This window comes from Pseudophryne corroboree, chromosome 8, assembly GCF_028390025.1.
Source record: "Pseudophryne corroboree isolate aPseCor3 chromosome 8, aPseCor3.hap2, whole genome shotgun sequence".
Lineage (NCBI taxonomy): Eukaryota > Metazoa > Chordata > Amphibia > Anura > Myobatrachidae > Pseudophryne > Pseudophryne corroboree.
Window position 1 is genome coordinate 492,129,364 of NC_086451.1, and position 22,836 is coordinate 492,152,199.

The following is a 22,836-nucleotide window of genomic DNA, read 5'->3' on the forward strand; positions in this document are numbered from 1 at the left end:
TAAAGAAATGCATCACATATAGCTCCTGGGCTATATGGATGCATTTAACCCCTGCCAGTTTTCCTGAAAAAAGCGGGAGAAAAGGCTGCCGTGAAGGGGGCGGAGCCTGTCTCCTCAGCACACAAGCGCCATTTTCTTTCACAGCTTTGCTGGAAGGACGGCTCCCTGACTCTCCCCTGCAGTCCTGCTACAAGAATCAGGGTAAAACAAGAGAGGGGGGGGGCACTATTGGCAGCAAATATAAAACAGCAGCTATAAAGGGAGAAACACTTATATAAGGTTATCCCTGTATGTATGTATGTATATATATGTGTGTATGTATATGTATGTATGTATGTATGTATATATATATATATTATATATATATATATATATTATATATATATATATATATATATATATATATATATAGCTATATAGCGCTCTGGTGTGTGCTGGCAAACGCTCCCTCTGTCTCCCCAAAGGGCTCGTGGGGTCCTGTCCTCTATCAGAGCATTCCCTGTGTGTGTGCTGTGTGTCGGTACGTTTGTGTCGACATGTATGAGGAGAAAAATGATGTGGAGACGGAGCAGAGTGTCTGTAACAGTGATGTCACCCCCTAGGGGGTCGACACCTGAGTGGATGTACTGTTGAAAATTACGTGACAGTGTCAGCTCTGTATAAAAGACAGTGGTTGACATGAGACAGCCGGCTACTCAGCTTGTGCCTGTCCAGACGTCTCATAGGCCGTCAGGGGCTCTAAAGCGCCCGTTACCTCAGATGGCAGATACAGACGCCGACACGGATACTGACTCCTATGTCGACGGTGAAGAGACAACCGTGATTTCCAGTAGGGCCACACATTACATGATTGAGACAATGGAAAATGTTTTATACATTTCTGATAATACGAGTACCACCAAAAAGGGGTATTATGTTCGGTGAGGGAAAAACTACCTATAGTTTTCCTGAATCTGAGAAATAAAATGAGGTGTGTGATGATGCGTGGGTTTCCCCCCGATAACAATTGATAATTTCTTAAAAAGTATTGGCTGTATACCCTTTCCCGCCAGAGGTTAGGGTGCGTTGGGAAACACCCCTTAGGGGGGGATAAGGCGCTCACACGCTTGTAAGAACAAGGGCTCTTCCCTCTCATGAGATGGCCGCCCTTAAGGATCCTGCTGATAGAAAGCAGGAGGGTATCCAAAAATGTATTCACACACATACTGGTGTTATACTGCGACCAGCAATCGCCTCAGCCTGGAGGTGCAGTGCTGGGTTGGCATGGTCGGATTCCCTGACTGGAAATATTGATATCCTAGATAAGGATAGTATATTATTGCCTATAGAGCATTTAAAAGATGCATTTCTATATATGCATGATGCACAGCGGAATATTTGCCGACTGGCATAAAGTATAAGTGTGTTGTCCAATTCTACCAGTAAAATGGTCAGGTGATGCGGATTCCAAACGGCATTTGGAAGTATTGCCTTTGAAAGGGGACATTTGGGGTCGGTCTTTTAGACCTGGTGGCCACGGCAACAACTGGGAAATCCACGTTTGTACCCCAGGTCGCCTCTCAAAATAAGACGCCGTATTATCAGGCGCAGTCCTTTGTTGGCAAGTGGACAAAAGGTTCCTCTTTTCTGCTCGTGACAGAGGGAGAGGAAAAAGGCTGAAGAGATTAGCCAGTTCCCAGGAACAGAAACCCTTTCCCGCCTCTGCCAAGCCCTCAGTATGACGCTAGGGCCTTACAAGCTCAGGCACGGTGGGGGCCCGTTCTCAATGAATTTCAGTGCGCAGTGGGCTCACTCGCAAGTAGACCCCTGGATCCTTCAGGTAATATCTCAGGGGTACATATTGGAATTCAAAACGTCTCCCCCTCGCCGTTTCCAAAAGTCGGCTTTACCGACGTCTCCCTCTGACAGGGAGGCAGTTTTGGAAGCCATTCACAAGCTGTATTCCCAGCAGGTGATAATCAAGGTACCCCTCCTGCAACAGAGACCGATTCTAAATCTAAAATCAAAAATCTTTGAACACTTACAGAGGTTCAAATTCAAGATTGAGTCACTCAGAGCAGTGATTGCGAACCTGGAAGAAGGGGACTACATGATGTCTCGGGACATCAAGGATGCTTACCTTCATGTCAAAATTTACCCTTCTCACCAAGGGTACCTCAGGTTATGGTACAGAACTGTCACTATCAGTTCAGACGCTGCCGTAGGGATGGTCCACGGCACCCCGGGTCTTTACCAAGGTAATGGCCGAAATGATATCCCTTCGAAGGAAGGAAATTTTAGTTATCCCTTACTTGGACGATTCCCTGATAAGGGTAAGATCCAGGGAACAGTTGGAAGTCGGTGTAGCACTATCTCAGGTAGTGTTGCGGCAGCACGATTGGATTCTCAATATTCCAAAATCGCAGCTGGTTCCGACGACTTGTCTTCTGTTTCCTAGGGATGATCCTAGACACAGTCCAGAAAAAAAGGTGTTTCTCCCGGAAGAGAAAGCCAGGGAGTTATCCGAGCTAGTCAGGAACCTCCTAAAACCGAACCAAGTCTCAGTGCATCAATGCACAAGGGTTCTGGGTAAAAATGGTGGCTTCCTACGAAGCAATCCCATTCGTTAGATTCCACGCAAGAACTTTCCAGTGGAACCTACTGGACAAATGGTCCGGGTCGCATTTTCAGATGCATCAGCGGATAACCCTGTCACCAAGGACAAGGGTATCCATCCTGTGGTGGTTGCAGAGTGCTCATCTTCTAGAGGGCCGCAGATTCGGCATTCAGGACTGGGTCCTGGTGACCACGGATGCCAGCCTGCGAGGCTGGGGAGCAGTCACACAGGGAAGGAATATCCAGGGCTTAGGGTCAAGCCTGGATACGTCACTTCACATAAATATCCTGAAGCTAAGGGCCATTTACAATGCTCTAAGCTTAGCAAGACCTCTGCTTCAAGGTCAGCCGGTGTTGATCCAGTCGGACAACATCATGGCAGTCACCCACGTAAACAGACAGGGTGGCACAAGAAGCAGGAGGGCAATGGCAGAAGCTGCAGGGATTCTTCGCTGGGCGGAAAATCATGTGATAGCACTGTCAACAGTATTCATTCCGGGAGTGGACAACTGGGAAGCAGACTTCCTCAGCACGACCTCCACCCGGGAGAGTGGGGACTTCACCCAGAAGTCGTCCACATGATTAAAAAACTCGACAGGTATTGCGCCAGGTCAAGAGACCCTCAGGCAATAGTTGTAGACGCTCTGGTAACACCGTGGGTGTACCAGTCAGGGTATGTGTTCCCTCCTCTGCCTCTCATACCCAAGGTACTGAGATTGATAAGATGGAGAGGAGAAAGCACTATATTCGTGGCTCCGGATTGGCCAAGAAGGACTTGGTAACCGGAACTTCAAGAGATGCTCACGGAGGATCCGTGGCCTCTACCTCTAAGAAGGGACCTGCTCCAGCAAGGACCCTGTCTGTTCCAAGATTTACCGCGGCTGCGTTTGACGGCATGGCGATTGAACGCCGGATCCTGAAGGAAAAAGGGCATTCCGGATGAAGTCATCCATATCCTGATCTAAAGCCAGGAAGGATGTAACCGCAAAAACATTATCACCGCAATTGGCGAAAATATGTTGCGTGGTGCGAGGCCAGTAAGGCCCGACGGAGGAAATTCAACTGGGTCGATTCCTACATTTCCTGCAAACAGGATTGTCTATGGGCCTAAAATTAGGATCCATTAAGGTTCAAATTTCGGCCCTGTCGATCTTCTTCCAGAAGGAACTGGCTTCAGTTCCTGAAGTCCAGACTTTTGTAAAGGGGGTACTGCATATACAGCCTCCCTTTGTGCCTCCAGTGGCACCCTGGGATCTCAATGTGGTTTTGGGATTCCTAAAATCACATTGGTTCGAACCACTTGCCACAGTGGATTTAAAATATCTCACATGGAAAGTGGTAATGCTGTTAGCCCTGGCTTCAGCCAGGCGCGTATCAGAATTGGCAGCTTTATCCTATAAAAACCCTTACCTGATATTTCATTCGGATAGGGCGGAATTGAGGACTCGTCCTCAATTTCTCCCTAAGGTGGTTTCAGCGTTTTACATGAACCAACCTATTGTGGTACCTGCGGCTACTAGGGACTTGGATGACTCCAAGTTGCTGGACGTAGTCAGGGCCCTGAAAATATATGTTTCCAGGACGGCTGGAGTCAGAAAATCTGACTCGTTGTTTATTCTGTATGCACCCAACAAGCTGGGTGCTCCTGCGTCTAAGCAGACGATTGCTCGCTGGATTTGTAGTACAATTCAGCTTGCACATTCTGTGGCAGGCCTGCCACAGCCAAAATCTGTTAAAGCCCATTCCACAAGGAAGGTGGGCTCATCTTGGGCGGCTGCCCGAGGGGTCTCGGCTTTACAACTTTGCCGAGCAGCTACTTGGTCAGGGGCAAACACGTTTGCTAAATTCTACAAATTTGATACCCTGGCTGAGGAGGACCTGGAGTTCTCTCATTCGGTGCTGCAGAGTCATCCGCACTCTCCCGCCCGTTTGGGAGCTTTGGTATAATCCCCATGGTCCTTACGGAAGTCCCAGCATCCACTAGGACGTCAGAGAAAATAAGAATTTACTTACCGATAATTCTATTTCTCGTAGTCCGTAGTGGATGCTGGGCGCCCATCCCAAGTGCGGATTGTCTGCAATACTTGTACATAGTTATTGTTACAAAAAAATCGGGTTGTTTATTGTTGTGAGCCATCTTTTCAGAGGCTCCTTCTGTTATCATGCTATTAACTGGGTTCAGATCACAGGTTGTACAGTGTGATTGGTGTGGCTGGTATGAGTCTTACCCGGGATTCAAAATCCTTCCTTATTGTGTACGCTCGTCCGGGCACAGTATCCTAACTGAGGTCTGGAGGAGGGTCATAGTGGGAGGAGCCAGTGCACACCAGCTAGTCTAAAGCTTTTACTTTTGTGCCCAGTCTCCTGCGGAGCCGCTATTCCCCATGGTCCTTACGGAAGTCCCAGCATCCACTACGGACTACGAGAAATAGAATTATCGGTAAGTAAATTCTTATTTTTTTAATTTTTCTTAACAGTTACCTAACTGCTATCTTTAACAAAACTGTAAGCCAGTGTGTTCTATAAACACTTACCTTAAAGGAATACTTACCCATAATGCAAGTGTCCTCCTAAAACAGTTACGTTTTCCCCACGTTAGCTAGGTATGTGTTCCATGAAACCACCATGAATTTCTAATGGTATGTAATTGGAATCCCTACTGCTGCCCCGTATTACCACTCATGTGGTGGCCCATGCCACCACCCAAGGGGGAGTAAGAGTGTGGTTAGCAAAGCATGCCACCGTGCCTGATGTGTGGTGTGTGCAGCGATACCGCAAGGGGACTTGCTGCGTTCTCAGTTGGGATTCCGCCATTGGTCTCCTGACTACCAGTATTCTGGCACCAACCCTTTGTAACCGGTGTACCAAGTAGTTTAATTGTTCCCTGAACCAAATTGCATTCAGGTTAAGTAAACCATGTAAGACCCCTTTTCCACTTCATCAATAACCTTGTTTATTTATTTCTAAAATACACAGTGCTTTATGATAATACTACCAAGAAATCTGTTAATTACTACCCATAATTGATTAAAAAAACACACCTAATCTCTACTGCTCCCACCGGTGGTACTGTTCCACCAATTTCCAAAAACCACAAAATATATTTAAACAAGGGAGCGCTAAGAACAGGGTCAGTTTAAATCACACATTTATTACAATCCACATATAAACAGCAAATAAAATCAAGGATAATATCCGGATATTAAAAACAATATAGTGCACTCTTTAGTTAGTCCCATGCCCTGAGCTCGAATTAGTAATTGTCTATTCACACAGATAGATCCGTACAATCTCCACTGGTACGCATTAATTGTGTCCAATTGTAACCATGCTGTCTTGATAATTAATTGGCTTTAGACAAGGCAACCTTCTTATTATTTGTATCCAGCAAAAATGTATCAGTCACTGGAAGGCTCCTTAATAGATAGCAGTAGGGGGAGAGCGCTGTGTAGTAAATGGATGCACAGCGGTATGCTACGACCCCTACGTCCCAGCCGCAGCACGTCTTTTGAAAGGTTATTCACAGCCGCCTCTGCTTCCCTCGGGGTGCAGACCGTTTTGCACTCGGTCCTGCTGTTGCTTTATCCCCGGTCAGGTTTCCATTGCGCTGCGTGCGGTAGTGGGATCCGTTCGTGAAAGAGCTCCGGGCACCGGAATCCAAGTAGTGAACGCCCCTCTTACGTGTTTCTCCGCCCACGGGGCCAGCGGTTTCCTTGTTTAAAGCCAATTAATTATCAAGACAGCATGGTTACAATTGGACACAATTAATGCGTACCAGTGGAGATTGTACGGATCTATCTGTGTGAATAGACAATTACTAATTCGAGCTCAGGGCATGGGACTAAATAACCTTGTTTATTGCTTGATCTTTCTGGCTTGTGGTTGATTGCAATACCTCTTTCGGTCTGCCACAAAAATCTGGGTTATTGCACATAAATCCACGTTGATGTGCAGTCTGAAAAGGGCCAGTTGAGATACCATATCGAGCAACCATGATTATTTCAAGTCTGGTAGCTACCAGGGTTGAACACTAATTCAACCTGTCTTGCATTGAGGTGTGAACGGGTAAGCCGGGTCTATGCAACCTGTTACAATTTTATGCTATAAGAAGAGGTGGCACTTGGAGATCATCTCCAAGTGCCACCTACGCACGCGTCACTGAAGTCACCACCCCGGCATATTGCTGTATAAAAGGGTCCGTTAAAAATAACTCAACTCCAGTGACCTGTGAATCCCACCCTGTTATCAACCAGAATTGGACCTGGGGAAGTGTGCTGTGTAATCGTCATGACCGGAGTTATGCTTAAAAGATGCTGATTGTCTGTCTGCATGTGCAGAGGACTGCCTCAAGGGAGTGTCTGTGAGTGACATGCAGGGCAGACACAGGCTCGGTGTAAATGGGGACAACCTGGGAATAACCTAGGTGCAGGGTAAACGTTCTTGGGTCATGGTTGTAACCGTCTCTGAAAACCCAGGTTGGACCTGGCTTTTTTGTGTGAAAAGTGTTATACGTGTTTGCTATTTTACATGGCAGATTAGTATGCCAGGTAAGTAATTGTGAACCTTTAGCCATTTGCTCATGTAAGTCGGTAAACTCTTGCATTCAGGTTAAATGTGGCAGGGATTGAAGTATGTTCTGAAATCACTTTTACCGGTGCTATCCATGTTTTCTCTTTCAGGGTACACAGGTTATCCACAGGATAAACAGTGGGATATGATGTAGCAACAGCGGATTGGCACCATTGATCAAAGCTTTTGGCCTCCCAGAATGCACCAGGCCAGTCCCCTATATCCCCGCCTCTTTGCTCAGGCAATTCAGTTTCTTTGGAGCGGCAGGAGGCAGACCATGGTCATTGGGCTACTGGTTTTATAGCAGCCATAAGCTTTTTATTTTTATAGTGGGTTTTTTTTTTGTTTTTTTTTTGCCGTGCTCTTTCTAAAAAGCGTCCTATGCGTACCATTTAGAGTCGCTCCAACAACTCTCTGCTGGGTCACAACAACGCTTACCCACGTGTACAGTGTTTTTTGGCGGGCATCTGTGTAGGATATACTAGCAGGTACTGCAGACGTTACCAGGCTATGGCTGGAGCACGGGGAGAAGGTAAGGCATGGGTTCCGCTTAGGAGGGAAAACACGCGACACCGCAGCACTGCTTTGGGATGGATACTACCAAACAGTCGCTGACCAGGCTGCCACCTCCGGTGCACCAGTGCTAGGCTCCAGGGTTAGTCTGAGGCTGGGATTCCTGGGGTTGATGTCCGCAGTGGGGAGTAAGACACTCTCCTGGTTGCCCCTCCCCGGTTCGTGACCAGTTTCCTCCGCGTGAGGCTGTGTATCTGAAAAGACCCAGTCGCAGCATAGTCCGCTGTATGACTAGTGCGTCTGTGTTCACTTGGGCATTTGTGTTCACTGTAGGTTCACATGGCCGTTGTGTACCCTAATAGCGTCTGGATCCACTTCAGGGACGTGCGGTGAGGTAAATGGCTCAGGAGGCACTGGCTAGCACCAGACACAGATTCACACACAATATATGAGCCAAAGCGTACATCTGGGCATTATACACAGGTGCAGCAGTATATACATCTGGGCATTATACACAGGTGCAGCAGTATATACATCTGGGCATTATACACAGGTGCAGCAGTATATACATCTGGGCATTATACACAGGTGCAGTGGTATATACATCTGGGCATTATACACAGGTGCAGCAGTATAACCTGGAAATTTTGTGTTTTGATCAGAGATGAGCGTAAAAGATAGGCAGGTGAGGCCATTCAGTGTTAATGTATTGATCGATCCTGGAAGTGGGGTTAAGTCTCCCTGTATCCCACGCTCCTGAACTATGGTAGGTGATATAGCACTAAGGGGGGCATTCTGAGTTGATCGTAGCTGTGGTAAATTTAGCACAGCTACGATCATGTTCCCAGACATGCAGGGGGACGCCCAGCACAGTGCTAGCCCGCCCCACCCCCTCCCCCGCATAAGTCCAAAAGCATTGCACAGCGGCGCTGCTTTTGTACTTGTTCAGAAACTCCCGGCCAGTGCAGCTCCTGCGGCTGAATGGGAGTTGCTCGTCGCTGCCCATGGTCGCAGCAGCTACATGTTACGTCACGCAGCAGCTGCGGCCCGCCACCTGCACGGTCCGGCCACGCCCCCAAAACGCAATTGTAGGATATACCTGTTGTATATGTGTTAATGCGCTCTGTATTGGGTAGGGTTTGGCAGTAGGATTAATTAAAAATGTATATATGAAATCTGGCACTTTGAATATTGATAAGGGTTTATCAGCAGCTGCTATAGATGTGCCACAACCACATTCCCTTACCACCACTTGTTCCTGACGTGGCGTCCCATGTACTTCTGCTCTCATGGGCATTCAGCGCCCAAATGAAACTGTATTTAGAGCAGTGCGCCTATCTGTTACAATAAAGATTTGCAGCATTACTATATTTTATTGTGTATACCTTGTTAGTTACCATATTAGTGAGAACACCTGCAGAGACTGAACGCAGAATATTTTATTGTGTATACCTTGTTAGTTACCATATTAGTGAGAACACCTGCAGAGACTGAACGCAGAATATTTTATTGTGTACACCTTGTTAGTTACCATATTAGTGAGAACACCTGCAGAGACTGAACGCAGAATATTTTTTCTCTATCGTCCTAGTGGATGCTGGGGTTCCTGAAAGGACCATGGGGGAATAGCGGCTCCGCAGGAGACAGGGCACAAAAAGTAAAGCTTTAGGATCAGGTGGTGTGAACTGGCTCCTCCCCCTATGACCCTCCTCCAAGCCTCAGTTAGATTTTTGTGCCCGGCCGAGAAGGGTGCAATCTAGGTGGCTCTCCTAAAGAGCTGCTTAGGAAAGTTTAGCTTAGGTTTTTTATTTTACAGTGAGTCCTGCTGGCAACAGGATCACTGCAACGAGGGACTTAGGGGAGAAGAAGTGAACTCACCTGCGTGCAGGATGGATTGGCTTCTTTGGCTACTGGACATTAGCTCCAGAGGGACGATCACAGGTACAGCCTGGATGGTCACCGGAGCCTCGCCGCCGGCCCCCTTGCAGATGCTGAAACAAGAAGAAGGTCCAGAATCGGCGGCAGAAGACTCCTCAGTCTTCTTAAGGTAGCGCACAGCACTGCAGCTGTGCGCCATTTCCTCTCAGCACACTTCACACGGCAGTCACTGAGGGTGCAGGGCGCTGGGAGGGGGGCGCCCTGGGAGGCAATGAAAACCTATTTTTGGCTAAAAATACCTCACATATAGCCTCCGGGGGCTATATGGAGATATTTAACCCCTGCCAGAATCCGTTAAGAGCGGGAGACGAGGCCGCCGAAAAAGGGGCGGGGCCTATCTCCTCAGCACACAGCGCCATTTTCCCTCACAGAAAGGCTGGAGGGAAGGCTCCCAGGCTCTCCCCTGCACTGCACTACAGAAACAGGGTTAAAACAGAGAGGGGGGGCACTAATTTGGCGTTAAAAATATATAAAAAGGATGCTATAAGGGAAAACACTTATATAAGGTTGTCCCTATATAATTATAGCGTTTTTGGTGTGTGCTGGCAAACTCTCCCTCTGTCTCTCCAAAGGGCTAGTAGGTCCTGTCCTCTATCAGAGCATTCCCTGTGTGTGTGCTGTGTGTCGGTACGTGTGTGTCGACATGTATGAGGACGATGTTGGTGAGGAGGCGGAGCAATTGCCTGTAATGGTGATGTCACTCTCTAGGGAGTCGACACCGGAATGGATGGCTTATTTAGGGAATTACGTGATAATGTCAACACGCGGCAAGGTCGGTTGACGACATGAGACGGCCGACAAACAATTAGTACCGGTCCAGACGTCTCAAAAACACCGTCAGGGGTTTTAAAACGCCCGTTTACTTTAGTCGGTCGACACAGACAGGGACACTGAATCCAGTGTCGACGGTGAATAAACAAACGTATTCCTTATTAGGGCCACACGTTAAGGGCAATGAAGGAGGTGTTACATATTTCTGATACTACAAGTACCACAAAAGAGGGTATTATGTGGGATGTGAAAAAACTACCGTAGTTTTTCCTGAATCAGATAAATTAAATGAAGTGTGTGATGATGCGTGGGTTCCCCCCGATAGAAAATATGGGCGGTATACCCTTTCCCGCCAGAAGTTAGGGCGCGTTGGGAAACACCCCTTAGGGTGGATAAGGCGCTCACACGCTTATCAGAACAAGTGGCGGTACCGTCTATAGATAGGGCCGTCCTCAAGGAGCCAGCTGACAGGAGGCTGGAAAATATCATAAAAAGTATATACACACATACTGGTGTTATACTGCGACCAGCGATCGCCCCAGCCTGGATGTGCAGAGCTGGGGTGGCTTGGTCGGATTCCCTGACTAAAAATATTGATACCCTTGACAGGGACAGTATTTTATTGACTATAGAGCATTTAAAGGATGCATTTCTATATATGCGAGATGCACAAAGGGATATTTGCACTCTGGCATCAAGAGTAAGTGCGATGTCCATATCTGCCAGAAGATGTTTATGGACACGACAGTGGTCAGGTGATGCAGATTCCAAACGGCACAAAGGTGTATTGCCGTATAAAGGAAGAGGAGTTATTTGGGGTCGGTCCATCGGACCTGGTGGCCACGGCAACTGCTGGAAAATCCACCGTGTTTACCCTAAGTCACATCTCTGCAGAAAAAGACACCGTCTTTTCAGCTTCAGTCCTTTCGTCCCTATAAGAGTCATATCTGCCCAGGGATAGAGGAAAGGGAAGAAGACTGCAGCAGGCAGCCCATTCCCAGGAACAGAAGCGTTCCACCGCTTCTGACAAGCTCTCAGCATGACGCTGAGACCGGACAGGACCCCTGGATCCTACAAGTAGTATCCCAGGGGTACAGATTGGAATGTCGAGACGTTTCCCCTGCGCAGGCTCCTGAAGTCTGCTTTACCAAGGTCTCCCTCCGACAAGGAGGCAGTATGGGAAAAAATTCACGAGCTGTATTCCCAGCAGGTGATAATTAAATTACCCCTCCTACAACAAGAAAAGGGGTATTATTCCACACTATATTGTGGTACTGAAGCCAGAAGGCTAGGTGAGACCTATTCTAAATCTAAAAAAATTTGAACACTTACAAAGGTTCAAATCAAGATGGAGTCACTCAGAGCAGTGATAACGAACCGGGATCCATGTCCCAAATTTGCCCTTATCACTAAGGGTACCTCAGGTTCGTGGTACAGAACTGTCACTATCAGTTTCAGACGCTGCCGTTTGGATTGTCTACGGCACCCCGGGTCTTTACCAAGGTAATGGCCGAAATGATGGTTCTTCTTCGAAGAAAAGGCGTCTTAATTATCCCTTACTTGGACGATCTCCTGATAAGGGCATAGTCCAGGGAACAGTTGGAGGTCGGAGTAGCACTATCTCGGATACTGTTACAACAGCAGGGGTGGATTCTAAATATTCCAAAATCGCAGCTGATCCCGACAACAAGTCTCCTGTGCTTAGGGATGATTCTGGACACAGTCCAGAAAAAGGTGTTTCTCCCGGAAGAGAAAGCCAGGGAGTTATCCGAGCTAGTCAGGAACCTCCTAAAATCAGTGCATCATTGCACAAGGGCCATGGTAAAAAAATGGTGACTTCCTTCGAAGCAATTCCAGTCGGCAGATTTCATGCAAGAACTTTTCAGTGGGATCTGCTGGACAAATGGTCCGGATCGCATCTTCAGATGCATCAGCGGATAACCCTATATCCAAGGACAAGGGTGTCTCTCCTGTGGTGGTTACAGAGTGCTCATCTTCTAGAGGGCCGCAGATTCGGCATTCAGTTTTGGATGTTGGTGACCACGGAGGCCAGCCCGAGAGGCTGGGGAGCAGTCACACAAGGAAAAAATTTCCAGGGAGTGTGATCAAGTCTGGAGACTTTTCTCCACATAAATATAGCTAAGGGTAAATTTATAATGCTCTAAGCTTAGCAAGACCTCTGCTTCAAGGTCAGCCGGTATTGATCCAGTGGGATAAAACATCACGGCAGTCGCCCACGTAAATAGACAGGGCGGCACAAGAAGCAGGAGGGCAGTGGCAAAAACTGCAAGGACTTTTCGCTGGGCGGAAAATCATGTGATAGCACTGTCAGCAGTGTTTCATTCCGGGAATGGAAACTGGGAAGCAGACTTCCTCAGTAGGCACGACCTCCACCCGGCAGAGTGGGAACTTCATGGGGAAGTTTTCCACATGATTGTAAACCGTTGGGAATTACCAAAGGTGGACATGATGGCGTCCCGTCTGAACAAAAAACGGGACAGGTATTGCGCCAGGTTAAGAGACCCTCAGGCAATAGCTGTGGACGTTCTGGTAACACCGTGGGTGTACCAGTCGGTGTATGTGTTCCATCCTCTGCTTTTCATACCTAAGGTACTGAGAATTATAAGACGTAGAGGAGTAAGAACTATACTCATGGCTCCGGATTGGCCAAGAAGGACTTGGTACCCGGAACTTCAAGAGATGCTCACAGAGGACTTATGGCCTCTGCCGCTAAGAAGGGACTTGTTTCAGCAAGTACCATGTCTGTTCCAAGACTTACCGCAGCTGCGTTTGACGGCATGGCGGTGGAACGCCGGATCCTAAGGGAAAAGGCATTCAGGAAGAGGTCATTCCTACCCTGGTCAAAGCCAGAAAGGAGGTGACCGCACAACATTATCACCACATGTGGCGAAAATATGTTGCGTGGTGTGAGGCCAGGAAGGCCCCACGAAGAAATTTCAACTCGGTCGATTCCTGCATTTCCTGCAAACAGGAGTGTCTATGGGCCTCAAATTGGGGTCCATTAAGGTTCAAATTTCGGCCCTGTCGATTTTTCTTCCAGAAAGAATTGGCTTCAGTTCCTGAAGTCCAGAAGTTTGTCAAGGGAGTATTGCATATACAACCCCCTTTTGTGCCTCCAGTGGCACTGTGGGATCTCAACGTAGTTCTGGGATTCCTCAAAACACATTGGTTTAAAACCAGTCAAATCTGTGGATTTGAAGCATCTCACATGAAAAGTGAACATGCTCTTGGACCTGGCCTGGACCAGGCGAGTGTCAAATTGGTGGTTTTTTTCTCAAAAAAGCCCATATCTGTTTGTCCATTCGGACAGGGCAGAGCTGCGGACTCGTCCCCAGTTCTCTCCCTAAGGTGGTGTCAGTGTTTCACCTGAACCAGCTTATTGTGGTGTCTTGCGCCTACTAGGGACTTGGAGGACTCCAAGTTGCTAGATGTGGTCAGGGCCCTGAAAATATAGGTTCCAGGACGGCTGGAGTCAGGAAAACTGACTTGCTGTTATCCTGTATGCACCCAACAAACTGGGTGCTCTTGCTTCTAAGCAGACTTTTGCTAGTTGGATGTGTAATACAATTCAGCTTGCACATTCTGTGGCAGGCCTGCCACAGCCAAAATATGTAAATGCCCATTCCACAAGGAAGGTGGGCTCATCTTGGGCGGCTGCCCGAGGGGTCTCGGCTTTACAACTTTGCCGAGCGGCTATTTAGTCAGGGGCAAACACGTTTGTAAAATCCTACAAATTTGATAACCTGGCTAAGGAGGACCTGGAGTTCTCTCATTCGGTGCTGCAGAGTCATCCGCACTCTCCCGCCCGTTTGGGAGCTTTGGTATAATCCCCATGGTCCTTTCAGGAACCCCAGCATCCACTAGGACGATAGAGAAAATAAGAATTTACTTACCGATAATTCTATTTCTCGGAGTCCGTAGTGGATGCTGGGCGCCCATCCCAAGTGCGGATTATCTGCAATACTTGTACATAGTTACAAAAATCGGGTTGTTATTGTTGTGAGCCATCTTTCAGAGGCTCCGCTGTTATCATACTGTTAACTGGGTTCAGATCACAGGTTGTACAGTGTGATTGGTGTGGCTGGTATGAGTCTTACCCGGGATTCATAAATCCTTCCTTATTGTGTACGCTCGTCCGGGCACAGTATCCTAACTGAGGCTTGGAGGAGGGTCATAGGGGGAGGAGCCAGTGCACACCACCTGATCCTAAAGCTTTACTTTTTGTGCCCTGTCTCCTGCGGAGCCGCTATTCCCCCATGGTCCTTTCAGGAACCCCAGCATCCACTACGGACTCCGAGAAATAGAATTATCGGTAAGTAAATTCTTATTATTGTGTACACCTTGTTAGTTACCATATTAGTGAGAACACTTGCAGAGACTGAACGCAGAATATTTTATTGTGTACACCTTGTTAGTTACCATATTAGTGAGAACACCTGCAGAGACTGAACGCAGAATATTTTATTGTGTATTCCTTGTTAGTTACCATATTAGTGAGAACACCTGCAGAGACTGAACGCAGAATATTTTATTGTGTACACCTTGTTAGTTACCATATTAGTGAGAACATTTGCAGAGACTGAACGCAGAATATTTTATTGTGTATACCTTGTTAGTTACCATATTAGTGAGAACATTTGCAGAGACTGAACGCAGAATATTTTATTGTGTACACCTTGTTAGTTACCATATTAGTGAGAACACTTGCAGAGACTGAACGCAGACTATTTTATTTCCATCTCATCACTACAGAGAGCGGCACCTCTATGAACAGTCTGCATTATGCTAGTGAGTGCTACGTCTTCTCCCCTGAATACTCACAAAAGTTTAGATGATGTTTAAAGCTGTCCATGTTAGGAAGTGGTTATGTTTGTTATTTAACGTAACTTGGATTTATTGCTGATCTGTTCAGCACTTTTCAGTGTAAGTGAAATGCCTTAAACGTATAAAATGTTTACAAAATTACAAAAATGTTCTATATTTAAATTTATGTTTTAAAAATAAAAATTATTTATTGCTAATTTGTATTGTTTTTATTTTAATATATATTGATTTTTCAAATTTAAATGTAATTTACTGTTCAGGTTCAAATACAGCAGAATAAAAACCGTTTTAATTTGGCATAATAGAGGAAATTTGGAAAGTAGTGAATGGGGAAGACAAAAGCTGTACCCTAAGGATACTCAAATATATTCTATAAAACATTGGTATACTTCTACCCAACCATGGGGGTTATTCCGATTAGGTCGGAAATTCGTGGTGTCCACATTGCGCACGTGCGACGTCGCTGGACAACGACGCTGCCAACAAGAAATGTGATTGCACCAGTGATAGCAATAAGACGGTCAGGCGGGAGGCATACGGGGAGGATACTCACCGTTTTCCAGGCGTGGTAAGTCCAACACAGGTGTTTGGAGGGCGGATGTCTGACGTCAGGACCAGGACCTTCATCGATGGATTCGTCGCACAGGGTAAGTAATGAATACCCTGGTCTTGTTTTGATAGAAACACTTTTAGCACAGCAGGGCTGCACAAGCGTTCACAGCACTGCTATGCTATAATACACTCCAACATAGGTGACGTCAGGATTATCGAACGAGCAGCAAAAAGTTGTTACATGCGATCAACTCGCAACGACACCGCCCCCCCCCCCCCATATGTGCCTTGGAGTTCATGTCCACCACGCTGTGTGCATTACGGGCTTAATGACTGTTCTGTGCCAACCAGCTAACATGCCCGGACATCACCCGAGGTTCATTATCACTTAAACAAGTTAAATTTTATTTTCATTTTGCCTATGTAATCATATAATTCTGAAACAAATGCCTGATAACATTTCTAGATATAAACTGCAGTCATTGTACAATACCTAACTTAAATAACTCGCTAATCTGCCACACACGCTTGGTGAAAGGTTGTCCATCCATACTTGTCCTCATACACACAGTATAGGCGTGTTCTTTTGAGGACTCTGTTACTGCAATGGTTCAAGATACTTTACTTAGCCCATATTGGGTCAAACTAATAGAACATATCTCCTAAACACAAGTTTTACTCTGCCATCACCATCATATAGGGTATCCGGTTGATAGACAGTCAATAGATAGACACCATGGGGGGAATTCAAATGTTTGAAAAATTGGTTGGTTGTCTTTTTCCACCCTATATATTAGATATGAAATAACAGACACCCAACTGACTTTTCAAACATTTGAATTCTCCCCCATATGTTAGACAGTACAAAAGGTTGACATTAAAATGGTTGACATAAAAAAGATAGACAATTTTTTTTTTTTTTTAAATGTAACATGTATTTGGACTATTTCATACCTTCTCTCTCCATGGGGTAAATTTACTAAGATTCGTATTTTCCCGTTTCAGGTCAAAGTTCAATCACGAATGACATCGAAAGTGTAAAACTGCAATTTTTTGAATTTGTTACGATGGACACGGCAGTGTTACAATGTAGCGCCTGTGCGCTACATTGTAACCAATGATGGGAACTTTCTGCCCTGCGGTTGACCTAAAGTGACGTCACCGCTGAGCAGAAAGTTCCCAGCATTGGTTACAATGTAGCGCATAGGCGCTACATTGTAACACTGCCGTGTGCTGCCTGTCAGACAGTACAGGAGCACACAGCTGATCAGGAGAGTGCTACAACGTGGCGCTCCCTGATTGGCTGAAGAAACCCACTTAGACAGAAGTCAAAGTGGGTTTCTGGCATTCGTGGAAAGGTGACCCATGTGCAAACATGGGTCCCCTTTCAGTTCGTGGTCGGGACACCGTTTTGTTATTTTTTTCAAGTACGTGGATTACCCCTGGATTTCCCGAGGAGCCTGGACCCCTGGATCTCGTGAGTATAATTTCTTCAACAGGTACCCCTTGGATTCTACTGGAGAAGAGGACCGACCTGCGTGGGAACTTAAGGTAAGTATGTATGTATGTGTGTATGTATGTAATAAAATTATACTTTCACGGTGTGTGTGTCTTGTCTTTTTTTGGGTATTTTTTTAGTAGTAGTACTACAGGTACCAGCGGGCCCGTTTTTCCGTCGCATGCTGGTACTTGTGGTTCTCCAAGTACCAGCATGCGGGGGAGGCTTGCTGGGCCTTGTAGTACTGCTACTAAAAACAATATCTTTTCTTTTACAACAAAGGCTATCAGCCTCCCCATCCGCAGCCCATTGGATGGGGGGGGACAGCCTCGGGCTTCACCCCTGGCCCTTGGGTGGCTGGGGGGGGGGGACCCCTTGATTGAAGGGGTCCCCACTCCCCCAGGGTACCCCGGCCAGGGGTGACTAGATGGATTTTTGATGCCACGGCCGCAGGGCACTATATAAAAGTGACCCCCGGCTGTGGCATTATCTGTCCAGCTAGTGGAGCCCGGTGCTGGTTTTAAAAATACGGGGGACCCCTACTCTTTTTGTCCCCCGTATTTTTGGAACCAGGACCAGGCGCAGAGCCCGATGCTGGTTGCTTAAATATGGGGGAACCCCTGTCATTTTTTTCCCCATATTTCTGCAACCAGGATCGGCTCAAAGAGCCCGAGGCTGGTTATGCTTAGGAGGGGGGACCCCACACAATTTTTTTTTTAAAAATAAGCACTTTCCCACCCCTTCCCACTGATATACATGCATGGATCCGTGCATGCCTATCCATTCACGAATAAAAAAAAAAGGTGTTTTTTTTTAGCACTTTTTTACGAGTTGTAATTTTTCACGGCAGTGTTTGTTTTTTTTTTTGCTTTGCACTTCTTAGTAAATGACCGAGATTCATACTTAAACAGCCGCGTTTTGACCGATGGTGTATTCATTCGTAATTTTTTACTTGGACTTGCAAAAAATTACGAATGCCCTCATCTCTGCCGTGATTAGTGTTTAGTAAATTACCGAGATGACACTTTGATGAAAAAACGGCATCTCGGTCAAAATCGGGAGCTTAGTAAATTTCCCCCCATGTTGGCATAGAATTGGTTATAAACCTTGTGGCAAGTGAGGCGAGGGTAAGTCTACAATTGGAGTCCCAGTTTACAAAATTATCCACAAAAATGCAAAAAACAGGGTGTCTATTTTTTAGTGGTCAACCATTTTCATTTTGACCATGTCGACCTAATGTCTGTCTAACATATGGTGTCTATCTATTGACTGTAACTAGACACTGTCTATCAAACTGCAACCATCATATAGACCAGAGGTTCTCAAACTCGGTCCTCGGGGGCACACACAGTGCATGTTTTGCAGGTAACCCAGCAGGTGCACAGGTATATTAATTACTCTCTGACACATTTTAAAAGGTCCGCAGGTGGAGCTAATTATTTCACTTGCGATTCTGTGAGGAGACCTGCAAAACATGCACTGTGTGTGCCCCCGAGGACCGAGTTTGAGAACCTCTGATATAGACCCTATCACTATGTTGTCAACTAAACTTTAAAGGAAAAAATGAATTAATGAACCTTGTAGATGAAAATAGTTTAACATTGTGGCTGATTATTATTCCAGTATTGGTGCTTCTTTAAACTTGAAAATTATTCCTAGTTTGGAATATTGGTCCTCAATTGTGAAGGCCACAGGCTTGTTAGATTATACTTTGTAAATTGAAAATGATAAAATACATCCATAATTTCTAATTATTTATGGACTGCTATTGTCCTAGGAAGATAACTAGCTTCCAGCAGAATATTTTTTCATGTGAAATAACATTATTTAAGTAAAGCACGTATTTTAAACAGACCTTAAATTATAAAAATTCACATCAGTCTCTGCCCCAGGGGAGTTTACAATATTTATACCCTCTCGTCTGTATATAAGTACTAGGACAGACTCCAACTCTGTCCTCTGGTCCCCAAACAGTTCATGTTTTCACGTTCTAAACAAAGAATAATAATAGTTGGCTCCACCTGTTGATCTTTTAAAATGTCAGTGAGCAATGAGTACACCTAAGTTCATGATAGTTCATCTCTAAAATGTGCTCGGTTTGTGGTCCTGTGGACAGAGTCTGAGAACCATTGCTATATATCTATTATTAACTAACTTCAAAGTACATATGTAATTTGAAAAAATAAGATGACCAATATATCATAAAAATTATTTTTATTCACAGAAGTGGACCAAATAGAAGAAAGAAATACAAGTAGCATCAGCAAAGGGGAAATAGCGAGTGTACTGCATAGGTCTTCAACCTGTGGCCCTCCAGCTTTTGTGAAACTACACAAACTATACAAAACTGTGGTGGGGGATGTGTTGTTCCACAGCATCTGGAGGGGCACAGGTTGGAAATTTGGACTGATTGGGGACCCTCTGTACATAGGGGTCGGGGTCAAAGGTCACGACCCCTGACCTCTGGATGCTTCAGAACACTTTGGTCCAGGTTTTGGGGGGTCCCGATCCACTTAGGAGCTTAGACCCCAATGGGGCACAGGTAGCCCCAGCGATTATGTACCCCAATACGAAATTTCTAATCTTTGGGGTCAAAAACGGGGGTGCTAGGCTCCGGGGGACACTGCCCCCCCACCGCTTCCGGGCCATGCACCCCAAAATTTTTAAACTTGGTGTGTTGATAGAGAAGAGACTCTTCTGTATGCCTGCCAGATTTGGGGTCACTGGCACCCCAGGAACGGAAGTTATAGCTCCAGAAGTGGACCCCACTTGACGTTAACGCCTGCGGGCGAGCCCCGGGTAAGTCAATGGGAAAACACTGCTGGCTGGAAGTTATGGATCTCCAGTTCCCGTGGAGCTATTTACACCCAATTTGGTACAGTAGTAGCAGAGTATCCCCTCTATATTTGGGCCAAATTTGGGGTCATTGGGTCAATCAGAACCGGAGATATAGACCGGTAAATCCACCAACTTTTACCGGGGCTCTCCCGGGTAAGACAATGGCCAAGTACCGCTGTCTGGAAGTCATGGATCTCCGGTTCCTGTGGAGCCATTGACCCCAAATTTGGTACAGTAGTAGCTTTATATGTGGTCCAAATTTGGGGTCATTGGATCCAACAGAACCTGAGATATTTTGACACAAATTTGAAACTTTTGGTCCCGTTCAAAGAACCAGAGATGAGCTGCAACCAGCGCCATTGTCATTAAAGTACTCTCCAAAAAGGGCTCCTGAAAGAAAAAATGTGCCCCCCTAATGGCCCCCACCGGTGGAAGTGATGTTTTGGATCCAGGGTGTATGGAAGGGTCCCTGGGTTCAAAGAGGCCCCCCTGTCCCGGTGGGTGCTGTTTTGCTGAATCCCAGGTAGGGAACCAGGATATTTGTGGCCATAAGTAGGTGCTCTGGGAACTTGTACCGAAACAAGACTTAGTGCAATGAAATCAGCACCTCAACAACTTCCAGGCGGTGGATGGTGGGCTTTGAATCTGGGGAGGGGGGCCAGTCGGGGTGGGCTTAATAGTCCATATACATTTTTTTTATTTTTTTTGGGGGGGGGGGCTGGTTCCCTTCCTGGGGGTTGATTTACCCTAAATTTTGACCACTTATGGAGCCTGATCCTGGGAACATCTCCACCAATTGTTTTAGAGGTATGGAGCTAGGTCAACCGTCCGGTCACCCGTGATGCCTCTACCCACTCTGAGCCAGGGTAAGCAAGTACCGGTGCCTGGAAGTCATGAATCTCCGGTTCCCTAAAAGCCAAATTTATGGGACTTGGTACACTAGTAGATGAGTATCCCCTCTATCACTGGGCCAAATTTGGGGCGATTCGGTCCAACAGAACCGGAGATATAGACAGGCAAATTCCAAAACCTGTAACCGTCAGAGCCCGGGTAAGCAAATTGTGAAGTACCGGTGCCTGGAAGTCATGTATCTCCGGATCCAGAACAGCCAAATTTATGATATTTGGTACACTAGTAGATGAGTATTCCCTCTATCACTGGGCCAAATTTGGGGTGAATTCGGTCCAACAGAACCGGAGTTATAGACCGGCAAAGTCCAAAACCTGTACCCGGACACTGCCCGGGTAAGCAAGTGACCAAGTACCGGTGGCTAGAAGTCATGGATCTCCGGTTCCAGAAATGCCAAATTTATGAGAGTATCCCCTCTATCACTGGGCCAAATTTGGGGTGATTTGGTCCAACAGAACCAGAGATATACCCCTTTAAACTTACCACCACTCTCTTTTCCCATGGATTTCAGTTGGGGAAATGATAGCGCTTGTATGGATTGAGCTCAGTTTCTGGAATCAAGCTCCAGTTCCCGGGCAGGTTCTGGTACCGTTGGAAATCTGAATATCTCTGCTTTCAGGAGAACTTGGAACCAAGTTTGTAGTTGCCCGGGATCCCAAGTTATGCCTGGTTGAGCAGTCAAAATACTGCCTCACCGCTATAAGTCAATGGGAGCGTTTTGGCCGGGTTTGAGCAGGTATATCTCCGGTTCCAAGAACGGTATAAAAAAACGGAGATATACGGAGGGGGGAACGTGGCTTTCATGGGAGCCATCCCCCATATTTCTACAGACTATGGAACCGGAGCTAGACCATTTGAAAGTCCGGGTCATGTTTGAACGGCAGTTCTCCGCCTTTGATCCAGAATAACTCCGGTTCTGGACAGGCTAGAAACTAGGTTTCAACGGTTCCTGAATCCTCAGGATCCACTCTTTCCAACGAGCCCCCCCCCCGCTCCCCCGCATAATTTTGGGGAGCAACTTGGAAGTCAGGCTGAAAAAGTGTGGACTTAGTCATTTTTTGGATTTTGGATGGGGGTCGACTTTGAACGGTCATTTCTCCGGTTCCTGGGTAGGTACCCCCTGATAGCTGAGAGTCCCCTCTAATTTATGAGATCCTAGCCGAGCATGTAAGTCCAAAGGCGGCTTAGATATCAGGGTTCAGGCGGAAATTAACGGGTCCCATTATAGTCTATGGGAATTTGGGTGAACTTTGGCCGGTTGAATCTCCGGTTCCCGGGGGTCAATCAACTATCAGAGATATACATTTTGTAGCCCTGGATCTCCTCTATGGCCAATTTGCAAGTACCGGCACCCGAAGGAACCGGAGCTACACCGGTTGAAAGCCGGTGCCCCCATATCGCCAAAAGCCCCATTCTAAGTCAATGTTGATTTTTGGGATTTTTAACCGGTTGTATCTCCGGTTCATGGGGGTCTATCAACTATCGGAGATATTCGCTTTGTAGGTCTGGATCTCCTCTCTGGGCACACCGAATTGCAAGTACCGGCTCCCCGAGGAACCGGAGCTACACCGGTTGAAAGCCGGTGCCCCGATCTGCTGGACCGAATCACCCCAAATTTGGCACAAATATAGAGGGGATACTCATCTACTAGTGTACCAAATTTGGAATAAATTTTGGAATAAATAGCTCCACAGGAACCGGAGATCCATGACTTCCAGCCACCGGTACTTGGTCTTTGGACTTACCCGATGAGTGCCCGGGTACAAGTTTTTGAGTTTGACGGTCTATATCTCCGGTTCTACTGGACC